The following is a 13,217-nucleotide window of genomic DNA, read 5'->3' as shown; positions in this document are numbered from 1 at the left end:
TGCTGTCAATGCAGGGGGACACGGCTTCGAGCCCTGGTCCGGGAAGATCCCACATGCCGCGGAGCGACTAAGCCCGTGCGCCACAACTACTGAGCCCGTGTGCCACAGCTACTGAAGCCCGCGCGCCTAGAGCCTGTGCTCCGCAACAAGAGAAGCCAACACAATGAGAAGCCCGCGCACCGCAGCTAGAGAAAGCCCGTGTGCAGCAACGAAGACCCAACACAGCCAAAAATAAATAAATAAAATAAATAAATTTATAAAAGAAAAAAAATTATCTTAGAGAAGGAACCATTACCAGGTATAATTAGGAGAAGATATGGAGGTGGTGAGAGTGAAGCAGAAGATGGGCGAGCCATAAGGAGGCTGAATGGAAACCTGATTTAGAAAAAAGTAAATACAGAAATACGGGATACAAAACGCCACTGTTTAAAATTCAGCTGAATTTATATGATACAGCAGGATCCTGGTGATGTGGGGTAGTCTTTAATGTACCCCATGCTAATCACAGAATCCACCTTAGTGGTGTAACATCGTGACAGACTGAATCCATTACTACAGCGGAAGGACTCTGGCAACACAGAACAGCCACCCCATAATAATCTGGGTTGAGATTAACTCTGCTACTGACATTTTACTAAGTCAGACTTTTCTAAGTCAGTTTCTTGACTCCCCCAGACTAAGTTTCCTGAGCCAGGAATTGTTCCCAGATTTGCACAACTGTACCCAGTAGGATGCGCGGCACAAACAGGGACTCGCTCACCATGTCCCAGTGAGATCGAACGAAATACCTCAATTCAACCGCCAGATAGAGTTTTCTTAGCACATCTTTTCATCATCTCGCTCCCTCATTCAAAGGACTACCAGGGATCCCTCCGAAATCTAAGATAAGCTTGCTGACCTTCAAAAACCCTTCAAAAATTTACTCTTCATTTCAACTACCTCCCCAGAGGTCCCCATGAGGCCTGGCTATTCTCAGTGAAGAAATACTGGTGGAGAACTAAGAATCAGAAGTTTGTGCTCTGCTCTGCACTCAGAATGCTGTCACCACACCTCTTCAAATATTAGCCATCCCTAAAACAACAATTTTATTTGCACGGCCTCCCTATCACATGAGGTCTCGGCAATCAGTACTCCAACCAAATTTTTAGTGCAATGACAGTCCAGGTCCACACCTGATTCAAGCAGACTTATAAAGTGCTTCAAGGGTCTTAACCTAATTTTCCCAAGATTGTGTTATACTTTTCTATTCAGACAATACAGAGAACATTGATAAATATCTACTGAACACAACTATTTTATTGCTTAATTCAGTTAATGCAGTGCCTTTTGCTGAAGGTAGAGTAGTACTATTTTTACTGTCCTCCCCTCCCTAATATCAATAGAAAGCAGGAAAACAATTGAAAATAGAAAAGTTATTTTCAAGGAAATTATGTGATAGCCTTAATTAAAACTACAAATGACACAGAATAGAGGCTGAAAAATATGATGAAGTAGGATCAAATCAAGGGAGAAAGTCAATAGAAGACAAAACCTTCCGAGGGAAAAGGTTTCCAACAAAGAGGTGGAACAAGCCCAGAAAGAGCTGAATCAGCGCTTATTCAGAGGGTGACATACAGAGGTAGGTATGAGTCATGGCTGAGGTCCCTGGTCCAATTCAACACAGCAGGCAAACCGCAGTTCAAGGGCAATGCGCACACAAATGCCTTTTCCCCCCAGAAATGACTGAGGAGAATGGCAGGGCACGGGACCGAGCAAAGAGAGCTATCAACTCAGCTGATACCAATCGAGGCAAAGTGAAAAGAAAGAAATGCAAACTCACCTAACAGGAAACCTGTGATGCACAGAAATTCCCTGTGAGGCATGCTGAGGAGAAGAAATGGTGGCGAGGGAGGTGGTCATTACTACAGAGTGACAGGTGACCAGTGCGGAAGAGACAGACACTGATGGGAAAGCGTTCTGAAAGAACTGTGAAGCCCCCTCCCCTAGACATCATCAAAAAATAACAAAGAAAAAATACAAACAGAAGAATGTGACATATAAATGAATGATAATACTATGAAACAATCTCCAAAGAAAGAACCAGGTCAAAGCACAGAAAAATATTTTGAATGCTCCTGACGAGGCGAAAAGAGCTAAAGAACATGTGGTCTTTCATTGAAACAAGAGCTAAAATGAGATGTGTAAGATATCAAAGAAGGAAACAAATAAGAAAGGTCGATGTGACAGATTAAGGCCATGGAAATAAAACCCAGAATGGACACTGCTGAAAGCAGTCAGGGTAGGGTAGGGCAGGCTCGAGAAAACTGGGCAATGAACAAAGGTTAACATTGAATTTAAGAGAAACTGCCTGCCTTCCAAAGATAACAACAACAACAAAAACCCCAAAAGGTGTACCTAAAAAAACAAAACAAAGGAGAGGGCTTCCCTGGTGGCACAGTGGTTGGGAGTCCGCCTGCCGATGCAGGGGGCACGGGTTCGAGCCCCGGTCCGGGAGGACCCCACACGCCACAGAGCAGCTAAGCCCATGCGCCACAGCTGCTGAGCCCGCACTCTGGAGTCCGTGAGCCACAACTACTGAGCTCGCGCACCTAGAGACAGTGCTCTGCAATGGGAGAGGCCATGACGGTGAGAGGACCCCGCTCGCTGCAACTAGGGAAAGCCCGCACGCAGCAGCGAAGACCCAACGCAACCAAAAATAAATAAATAAATTTATTTTTAAAAAGGTATAAAAAAAAGCATGGAAACAAATGTTCGAAGATATAATAGAAGAAAAAGTCCTGAAATATTCTAAAACCTTAATCAGCCAATAAATAGAGAAGACACCTTTTGTCTCCAGGAAACAAAACAAAGGCCACCAAAAGATCAACAACCACACAAACCCTGATACATGAATTAATGAGTTTTAAAATTTTATAGGATCAGTTTTTTAATATATTCAGGCAGAAAAAGCAATTAGCCTACGAGGGGAAAAGTCAAGTTTGGCTTCATGTTTCTCGGGCACAGTAGACAACACCAGAAGTCAGCAGTGGATGTTCACAAGTCCTTAGGGAAATAAAGCGTGACGAGAATTTCAGCAAAAGGTAGAAACCGAGGAAACATCAAGAGTTGAAACATAACATGAAATATGATGACAGAAGTAATACCAAATATGTGTTATATTAATAATACATTTAAAAATGCTGAATGGATAAAAATACAAACCCCCAAATATATGCTAAGTACAAGAGAAATGTGAAAAAGAAACACTATTCGAATAAGATTGAATCCATGACCCTAACTTGCAAAGCCCTACAGTGGACAAGGCCCTCGCCTGCCATTCTGAGGTCACTGCCTTTCCTCGTGGAGCTGCAGTGGCCCTCCACTGCTTCCCTGCAAGCACCAAGTATGGACCCAGCTTCATTACCTTGTACCCAAATGTGAGGCAATTATGTCAACAGCACTTGGTTAATAAACCACCTTATCTCACTCTGTTGAAATACCCTTTCACATATAATAAATTACCATTCTGTATAGGAAAAGTTATACCTGTATAGTATTGTGGTCTCACTCCATATACTCAAACTAATCACAGATGGCTTGAACACTTAACCATAAAAAACTAACTCAGAGCATTAGGAGAAAACAGGAAAAAAAAGTTATTTTTTGTATGTGAAACTGACTCTCTGTATGACAAACTCAGAAATCAAACAAAAAGAGGAATAAATTTGAAACAATTCATTTCTATAGCAAAAAATATTAATAAAGTTGAAAGAAGATGAATAAACAGTACACATATATTTGTAACGTCTGTGAAGATCTAATTTCCTTACTATATAAAGAGTTCCTACAAATAAGAAAGAAAATGCCAACAAGCTGTTAGGAAAACAGGGAAAGAATATACAGGCAGTGTGATCACAGGACACAAAACCACTTATAAATGTAGGAAATCTCACTTTTTATGAAACACACACACAAAGGGATATCATTTTTTTTTTTTTTTTTGTGGTGTGTGGGCCTCTCACTGCTGTGGCCTCTCCCTCTGCGGAGCACAGCCTCCGGACGCGCAGGCCCAGCGGCCATGGCTCACGGGCCCAGCCGTTCCGCGGCATGTGGGATCCTCCCGGACCGGGGCACAAACCCACGTCCCCTGCATCGGCAGGCGGACCCCCAACCACTGCACCACCAGGGAAGCCCGGGATATCATTTCTTACCCAACAAATGGGCAAAGATTTAAAAGCTTGATAACCAGAGAAATCAGCTACCCTTATACCCAGATGGTAATATAGCATTGTCCACAAATATGTTTAATATACTTCTCCTTTGACCCAGCAATTCCAACTTGTAGGAACATACTCTATATCCTATAGCTATAATCACATAGTATTCAACATAAAAATACAAGGATGTTACCATGGCATTATTTGGAAGGATAAGAAATTAGAACCTGCACGGAGATCGGTAGCTAGTTAAATGGATATAATTCATCCACAGCGATGAAATACTATGTAGACATTAAAAAGAGCAATATAGGTGTGTGAGCATGGTAATACAGAACTCTCACTGATATAGTATTACATGAAAAATATCAAGGTATATGTTGAGTAGTCATGATTATGCAGAGCAGGTGTATACACTCTCATACGCATGGCGACTTTCCGGAAGACCCATGAGAAACTGTTCACGTTCATTATCTTGAGGGAGCAGAAGTGTTCTCTAGGTGGTAGTAATGGAGACTCACTCATACCTCTCGTACTATTTTGAACTTTTTAAACACGTTCATGTTTCATTTAGATAACTGTTTCGAGCAGTTTTTCTCAACTAGGGTTGATTTTGCCTTTGAGACACTTGACAATGTCTGGAAACTGTTTTGAGGGCGCTGTTGGCAACCAGAGGGTAGAGGCCAAAGATTCTGCTAAATACCTTACAATGCCCAGGCGAGTTCCCTACAGCAAAGAATTATCTGGTCCAAGATGTCAAGGGTGCCACTATTGAGAAACCCTGGATGAAAGAAATAGGTTCATTAGGTCAACCTGATAAAACTTCGAAATAATGTTGCAACGTGTTTGTTATAAGCAAAATAACGCCACGGGACAGACTGCAGGAAGCCATGATTAAATCTGTGGGTAGCAGGTGAGGATTCAGAAATCTTCGCTTCTTTTCGAGTAACTACCCTCTGGCCTGATGCCTCATGCACAGAACCACAGGCCTTACTCTTCAGAGGCCGTGGTAGCAATGCATGTGAATGCAGACCTTGACAAAATTAGATCCCTAAACCAGAAATATATCTTGACAAATTATTAATGAGAAATCAGTTTAAAGACTGAGAGTGAATTTCATATAACTATGACATTCTAGTTGTTGAAAATACACAGTAAGGGGAAAAGATCCTAAGAAATCAAGCTTCTCTTTCTCAGCATTAACCTTTGCTCTGAGCAATCCTAACCATGTCACAATTTTCAATCTTTACTTCAGATTAACATCCTTGATTAGCTGAATGTTGAGATATTTCCTCTGAGCAGCCAGTGTTCTGATCCTGTCCAAGTTGGCACTGGCTGGACCACATGTTTCTTCAAAGATTTTTGATATGTTTGTCCTAATTTTTATCAGTTGCAGGTGCTGCGGCTTTTTGAAAAGTATAAGGCAGCTAATTTTCAACACCTCCAATTCAATTTCAATCTTCATTCAAATAATCCATCATTAGGGGATCAGACCTGTGTATTTCATTGGAAAGATTTACTTGGGAGAGAAAAAATTAAAACCTAAATAAACAAAACAAACACAATTCATCTTCTCATTTCAAAATCCATGAGCTGGTTTTCTCTTACATTGTAAAGACTCAAACTTGATTTTATTTTGGCAAGATTTCCCTAGGTGAAATGGAAAAAGTAGGAGAACACACTGTATTTTAAAATATTTATGAAAACGTACCGAGTTTTTACTTTATTTATTCACAGGACAGGTACACGATGGCTCCCTGACACACTATAAAATCAGACTTTCACAGTGGTTAGTCATATACAAATGTTGATCCATCTACAAAAAAGAAAGCATTGCGCCATTCATAAGCATCAATGTCATTTTTGGAGGACCACGGTTTCAAGCTGCGTGCCCAAGCACACAGTCCGCGATACAGACAGACTGCCCGCCCCCTCTGCTGTGCGGTTACTCGGACCACGGTTTCTACAGCCACTAAATCTTACTCTTCTGGATTAAGGGAGCAAAGATTCCTCTGCTTTCACTCTGTTAACTAGGAATGCTATTAAATGGATACAGTCAAAGCAGAGAGCCAGGTTCTGCCCGGACGGCCTCAGACTTGTGAGCTGGGAGGAATACTGGCCAGTAGTGATGGTTTGCCAAGCTCCTGGGGTTTCTCCTGCTCAAATGCAGCGCTGTTATGAGCGAACTGACCCACACTTATTAAATGGCTTTTCCTTCTTGGAAAAAGATCCTTTTTTGCTTTAACTGCTGCCCCACTGCCAAAAATGCAGTAACCGTCCTGGCTAATTGCACAGACTCCTGTCTAGGGGTCCCAGCCGCCACTGTACCACATTGGCAGCTGGACCTGCTGCCACTCAGATTCTCAGCTCCCAGCCACATACTTGGATGATTGCTTCATCCGGGAATGGGGGGAACCGTTCCTCAATTTACTCGGCTCTTCCAAGACCCACGGTAGAGGACTGAAGTGGAAAAGTACCCTACAGAGAGTAATTAAATAATTAGCCATTCGGTTTCTCACTAAAGTGGCAGCAACATCATGATCTAGTGATATGCAGTCAGGTCTGAGCTGATTAAAGATATCTGTTTAAAAGTCAAAGGGCTACAATCTTTTTGGAATTCGATCTGGCAGTATGCATTAGGATAAAAAAGAAGCATACACTTCATCTAGAAATTCTATTTTTAGAAGTTCATTTCTCATAAATAAAAGCACCTGTATATAAAAACATACCTTGTTTTGCAGTACTGGTAACAGTGGGAAACAAAACAAAACAAAAAGCATAGGGGGAAACCCCTTAAAGTTCTTTATTAGGGGATAAATGCAGCAATCCTGTCTTTTAAAATGTAAAATCTATATGTATGTAAATGAAGGAATGTATGCCAGAGAAACAGTATGAGATTGACAAAAGAAAAGGCAAAATGACTAGGTAAGTCATTAGGTAGGTAGACAGGAAATTAAGGGAGAAAAATCAGGATGCTATTATAGGGTAAGGATTATCAGAAATTTAAAAATAATAACAGCACAAAAATAACAGTAGTAGCAAGATAGCCTAGGAACTTCCCCTCCAGTATCTTTTTTTTTTTTTTTTTTGGCGGTACGCGGGCCTCTCACTGCCGTGGCCTCTCCCGTTGTGGAGCACAGGCTCAGCGGCCATGGCTCACGGGCCCAGCCGCTCCGCGGCATGTGGGATCCTCCCGGACCCGGGCACGAACCCGTGTCCCCTGCATCAGCAGGCGGACTCTCAACCACTGCGCCACCAGGGAAGCCCCCCTCCAGTATCTTTTGCCCCATAAATATGGGATTGAGTGGCCAGAGTTAAATAAAGACTGTGGTAATAAACAGGCTGGGTTCGTCTCTGAAATCTTCGGAGAGTTTTTTCTTTATGGGTCAGTCCTGGACAGGCCCAATGCTAGCAGCAAACACCACATACTTACAAAACTTCTAGGGATTTTTTCAAGGCAAACCAACACAAGAAAGAAAGTTACAGAGTAACGGGTACAGAATCCATTTCTTGCAAAACCACAACAAAAATGCCACATGTTTACGTATTTTCATGAATGCAAAGAAAAGCATGGAAGCTACTGACTACTAGTGCAGAAATAAAGGCAGCTGAGAGGAAGTTACTTTTCCTTTATACACTGCTACCATACAACAAAGAAGCACTCCTTTCAAGAATTATGTAGAGGAGAAGGCCTTGTTACTCTGTCACTTCACCGTGTTCATTTCTCTCCGGTACTTTCTGTTGCCTTGTTACCTGTACACCCCGCCATTTGTGAGATGCATGCAGCCAGAGATTCTATCAATTCCATTCACTGAATTGCTATGTGATCAGGGCAGCTTCCTTAATCCCCGCCCCCCAAGCTTCATGTTTAAAAACTTTTTATTTTATATTGGAGTATAGCTGATTTACAATGTTGTGTTAGTTTCCGGTGTACGGCAAAGTGATTCAGTTATACATATACGTGTATCTATTCTTTTTTAGATATTTTTCCCATATAGGTTATTACACAATATTGAGTAGAGTTCCCTGTGCTATAGAGTAGGTCCTTGCTGATTATCTATTTTATAGAGAGTACTGTTAATCCCAAACTCCTAATTTATTCCTCCCCACACCTTTCCCAAACTTCATTTTTAATGAACGAATGGAAAGAAAACCACACACTACAGAACCGTCATTGTTGTTTTTGATGATGATGATAAAAGCTAATGTGTATTTAATGCCTACTCTGCACAGAACCTTCGAGCAGAACCTTCTAAATGGAGTACAGTATCTCATTTAAAGCTCCTAGCAACCCTAACAAATAGGCATGGTCTGCATTTCACAAATGAGGAAATCAGGGCACAGAGACAAAAATATTGTGGCTGCTACCAAATAGGTGTTTGACAGACAGTTATAGTTAGTAACAGTAGACCCTACCTAACAAATCAGTGACTTTAAAAAAAAAAAAAACAAGTTAAGGCGATTCAGAATCAAATCAATATTTAAGGCAACTAACCATGCTGTTGACAGTTTAAGATTGTGACAGGAACAAAATACTTCACAACTATAAGCACGTCAGCAGTTCAAAAACACTTATTAACAAACTGATCTCATTCTTACGCCTCTAATGCCATGGAAGGAAGCTAAGGCTCCTTTTCACATTAAGATATAAATTCCTTTGAAAAACACACCACATAACAAAATGCAATCACTCTGGTTTTAAAAACATTTCCCTGCAATATTTTAAGCTGAAATCTCACAGTCCTTCGCTAAATATGGTTGAAATCGACCCAGCAGACAAAAGTAAGCCTCTCACCTTTCATTATCCAGATTTTTTGAATAAAAAAACACCAATTAATACTAACATGACCATCTAAGTTATGTTTAAAGGGATTAGAATGTCAAAAGCATAAAAGAGGAATATCACATGCAAATAAATATAGCATATGATGCGCACGTAGAAATTTTCTTGCTTCAGTTGAAACATTTTCTTTTCCATTAAAATCCCAAGCGATGTAAGACGTTGAATCTTACAGCTCAAAAGTCCCACAAGTTAGTAAAGGGAAATCTCGTAAACACTTTCAATGTTTCCTTAATTTTTCAGGGCTACCAAATGACATGCTTATCCTACGGACCATCAGGTAAATACAGAATCGTGTTTCCTTCCCATAAAAGATCATAATATCGACCAGATGCAGTACGCACAATTAAATCGATTTTTAATACGGAATTCTTGGCACAATAGAATGTAATTGCTCCAAACTGTGTCAAGGACTACTTACATTTCTTAATAGTTCAAGGCTGAGACTCTCGGCCCAAATCCCGTGCTCCAGTGTTAGGAGACCAAATCGCCCTGGAGGCTAGTAATGAAATAATGAAGCTTTCATCTGGGATCCCTGGTTAGGATCTGTTCTCGTCCATTAATGACACAGTTGTTTCCAACCTCCTGGTGTTGGAACAGTGGCAGGGGGTTTATTACAGAAGAGGTAGCAGAAATATGTATAAGATCATTCCGTTTATGGATAGGACCTATGGCAAATATCTGAGAAAGTGTGTTTTATAACCAATAAAGGAATGCTCTTAACATATGGATGGTAAGATTTAATGCCTGGCTCCAAAGACCAGGGATGTAAGAAGGCAAGGCTTCTGATACCGTCTCTCCATCCCCTTCAGCCACTTGATGCCTGCAACCTGGGCGAGGTGTGACATTTCTTTTCCTTATTTATTTGTTCTGGAAAGTGGGGGAAAAGGTCTGTCTACTCTCTCAGAGAAGGATTAGAAAAATCATATGTATTTTTAAAAGTTCAGTTATAGAACTGTTTACTAAGACCCTGCTTCAAATTATGCTGTGCTACGTGCAGCAGTCACAAAGGTGAAGCAGACACCGTCCTTGCCCTTAAAGACCTCACTGTGGTTGAGGACAAGTTTGGGATGAATCAGAAGTACGGGAAAGTTCTTTGGGAAATGGGTTCTGTCTACAGGACTCACCACAGCTTTCCCCAAGGTGGTAGGTACTTGCTGGGTCTGGAAGTGTCAGATTCCATCATCAGCTCATGGGGGCAGAGGACTATTAAAGGCAGAGGAAAGACTTGTATGTAATCATAGCAGCTGTGAATTTCCAGGTGGCCAGAACAAGGATAATGAAGTGAGAGGAGAGGGCTGGCTTCAGACTCTGAAGGACACTGGACAGCTGTTCTTCAAGGTTGCGAACAGCGCTGCACGCATTGCCCTAGAGAAATTTGAAAACTGTGTGTCTACATATCTGAAAAGACTCGCTCAGTATAGCTTTACTTATTTTATGGTGGTAAAATGTACATAACATTTACCATTTGAACCGTTTTTAAGGGTACAGTTCAGTGGCATTAAGTACACTGACACTGTTGTAAAATCATCACGACCGCATCTCCAGAACTTGTTCATCGCTCCGAGCTGAAAGGGTTCCCATAACCGGCAACTGCTCGTTCGTTCCTCCCACGAGTCCCTGGTAACCACTGTTCTGCTTTCCGTCTCTCTGAATTTAACTACTCCAGTTACTTCATATGAATGGAATCAGGCAATATTTGTCCTTTCGTGTCTGCCTTATGCCTCTTAGCATAATGTTTTCAAGGTTTATCCATGTGGTAGCAATTAGCAGAATTTCAGTCCTTTTGAAGCCTGAATAGTATTTCAGGGTATGTACAGACCACGTTTTGCTTATCTATTCAATCGCCGATGGACACTTGGGTTGCTTCCACCTTCTGGATACTGTGAATAATGCTCCTCTGAACACTGATGTCCAAGTCACTGTTCAAGTCCTTGCTTTTGATTCTTTGGGGCATATGACCAGAATGGAATTGCTGGATTATACGGTAATGCTACGTGTTCAACTTTTAAAGGAATTTCCATACTATCTTCCACAGTGGCCGCACCACTTTACTTTCCCACTAGCAAGGCAAAAAGGTTCCGATTTCTCTGTCTTCTCACCAACACTTGTTACTTTCTGTGTCTTTTTTTTTAAAAAAATAGTAGCCACCTTAATGAGTGTGAATAGGTATTTCACTGTGGTTTTGGTTTGCATTTCCCTAATGGTTAGTAACCAACGACCACAACCAGAGGTGAAGCTTGGAGGTGAGAGGGCGGAAGACGAGTTTGTTTTGGGGGTGTGTGAAATGTGCAGTACCTGGGGGCTCTCCAGGGAGAAATTCACAGTGCAAGGCTGATGCTCAGGGGAGAAGCTATATAAGGAAAATGTTTGTAATATTAGTAAATAGATAGTAATCACATCGACGGGAGAAGAAGTCATCCAGTGAGGGACGCTGTGTCAGGAAGAAAGAGGAAATCCATGGACGGGGCTCTGGGTGACAGCAACATTTACAGATCAAGGGCCAAAGACAGAAGCGAAGCACAGGCACTGTGCATTGAATTTTATAAATGGTACTTGAAGTTTATAGCTCATTTATTTTAACCCTAAGTAAATGTTTATTCACGGGCCAGGCACTTCTGGAAGTCTACCCAGAGGCCTTCACTTATACATGACTGGCCAGAACAAGGCACAAAGCCGGGCCCAGAACCATTGCTCTGGGGGTTGTGGTAGAGAGCTGTGGGGAAAAAGGTCACAGATGAGATCAAGTGAGTCCAACAACCCTGTCTGTACAATCACAGCAAACACCACATGAGACAAAAGCTGAAACCATGCCGCACTTTGTAAAGGCACTCGCCTACCCTGCCCTTTGTCCCAGCTGTGACGTTCAAAGTTCCTAACGATCAGTTTGGGGCCCTGACAAGTGGCAGCTTCCTCAAATGCCCCAAACTGAGAGCTGCTTCAGTAGGTGTAATCTCAGGATCTCTGAATGAATTAGAACGGGAAATATCAACAGAAGCGTCACCTCTCTCAGAGGTGCCCCAGGCCTTACGAAGGTGTCAGTATAGGGGAGAGGGACGCTGGTGAAGGAGACGTACAGCTTCACATGCAAAACCTCCTCGAACACTTTTTCCTTCTTCTTCCCCCTCTTCTCAGCTTTTATTTTCAGAAGGAATATTTCCTCAATAAATTCAAAGCAATCAAACTACTCTGATAGCATTGCCTTTTAATTATGGCATTATTCACGTTTAGAACGTCATTTAAAATAATTTTGAGGCATCGATATAGCAACTCGTCTAGTTTAAGTGTATGTATTTATGATTTCAGAATAACGGTCTAACAACCAGCAGAAATATTTTTCAGTCCTGCTAAAATGTCTAGAACATTAATGTAGACAAGAGTAACAGCAAGTACTGACGGCACTAATTACAGCCTGGTATGTATTTTACGGGGAGTTAAATTCTCAAAATAGCCTTTCTTGCTACAGATACTTGTCAATCTTAGACTTCCACTAAATAAGCTAATACACAATTTAACTTGAATCTTATCTATAACACAGTTAATTATTAACAGCTGGGAAAAATTCAAGCATTCATTCCACAGAAAGCCCTCCTGATTGCTATCCAAGGATGTATGCACGTACATGGTAATAATGATGCGTTCTTTATACTCGCACAATAGAAAACCCTTTTCCACGACAGGATATGAAGGAACAGGCACAGTGCTTGTCAATATTTAGATTTGCTAAGAAGTTTGTTCTCAGTTATTTTTATAACTTTTCTTGGAAATTCTTTCAGGAGAGGAAAATAAATGTGATAAACAATGGAAAATGCTGTCACCTTTCACTGCAGGGCCAAATTACTACGAGTGTACTTTAATTTTATGATCATCTGAAATGTGTTAATTTATTCAGTGTTTCAATGTTTACAGTATTTGATGAACGTTACAATATGTAAATAAGAAATAAAAGAGCTAATTAAAGAAAGTCTAAAACCACATATTGGAGCTTCTACGAAGAACTTTCAAAAAACAGAAAAAAAAACCTAGACAAAATAGAGAAAAATACAGGAACAAAAGAAAACTTCAAATAAATTTTATTTCACATCCTCAAAGAGATATGAGAAGATATTACACCTATAAACTAAGATCGGAATGTTACTCTAAAAGTAGGGGGAGAGGGGCTTCCTGGTGGCTCAGTGGTT

General features: G+C 41.1%; 1 protein-coding gene across 1 annotated transcript in view; it reads right to left on the bottom strand.

The window, feature by feature from the left end:
- ATP8A2 (ATPase phospholipid transporting 8A2) overlaps window positions 1-13,217 on the bottom strand; it is a 526,430-nt gene that overhangs the window by 155,476 nt on the left and 357,737 nt on the right. The gene's annotated exons all lie outside the window — the stretch shown is intronic.

The sequence above is a fragment of the Leucopleurus acutus genome (assembly GCF_964270905.1).
Source record: "Leucopleurus acutus genome assembly, chromosome: 18".
NCBI classification, from domain to species: domain Eukaryota; kingdom Metazoa; phylum Chordata; class Mammalia; order Artiodactyla; family Delphinidae; genus Leucopleurus; species Leucopleurus acutus.
This window is presented reverse-complemented; position numbering and strand designations above follow the sequence as displayed.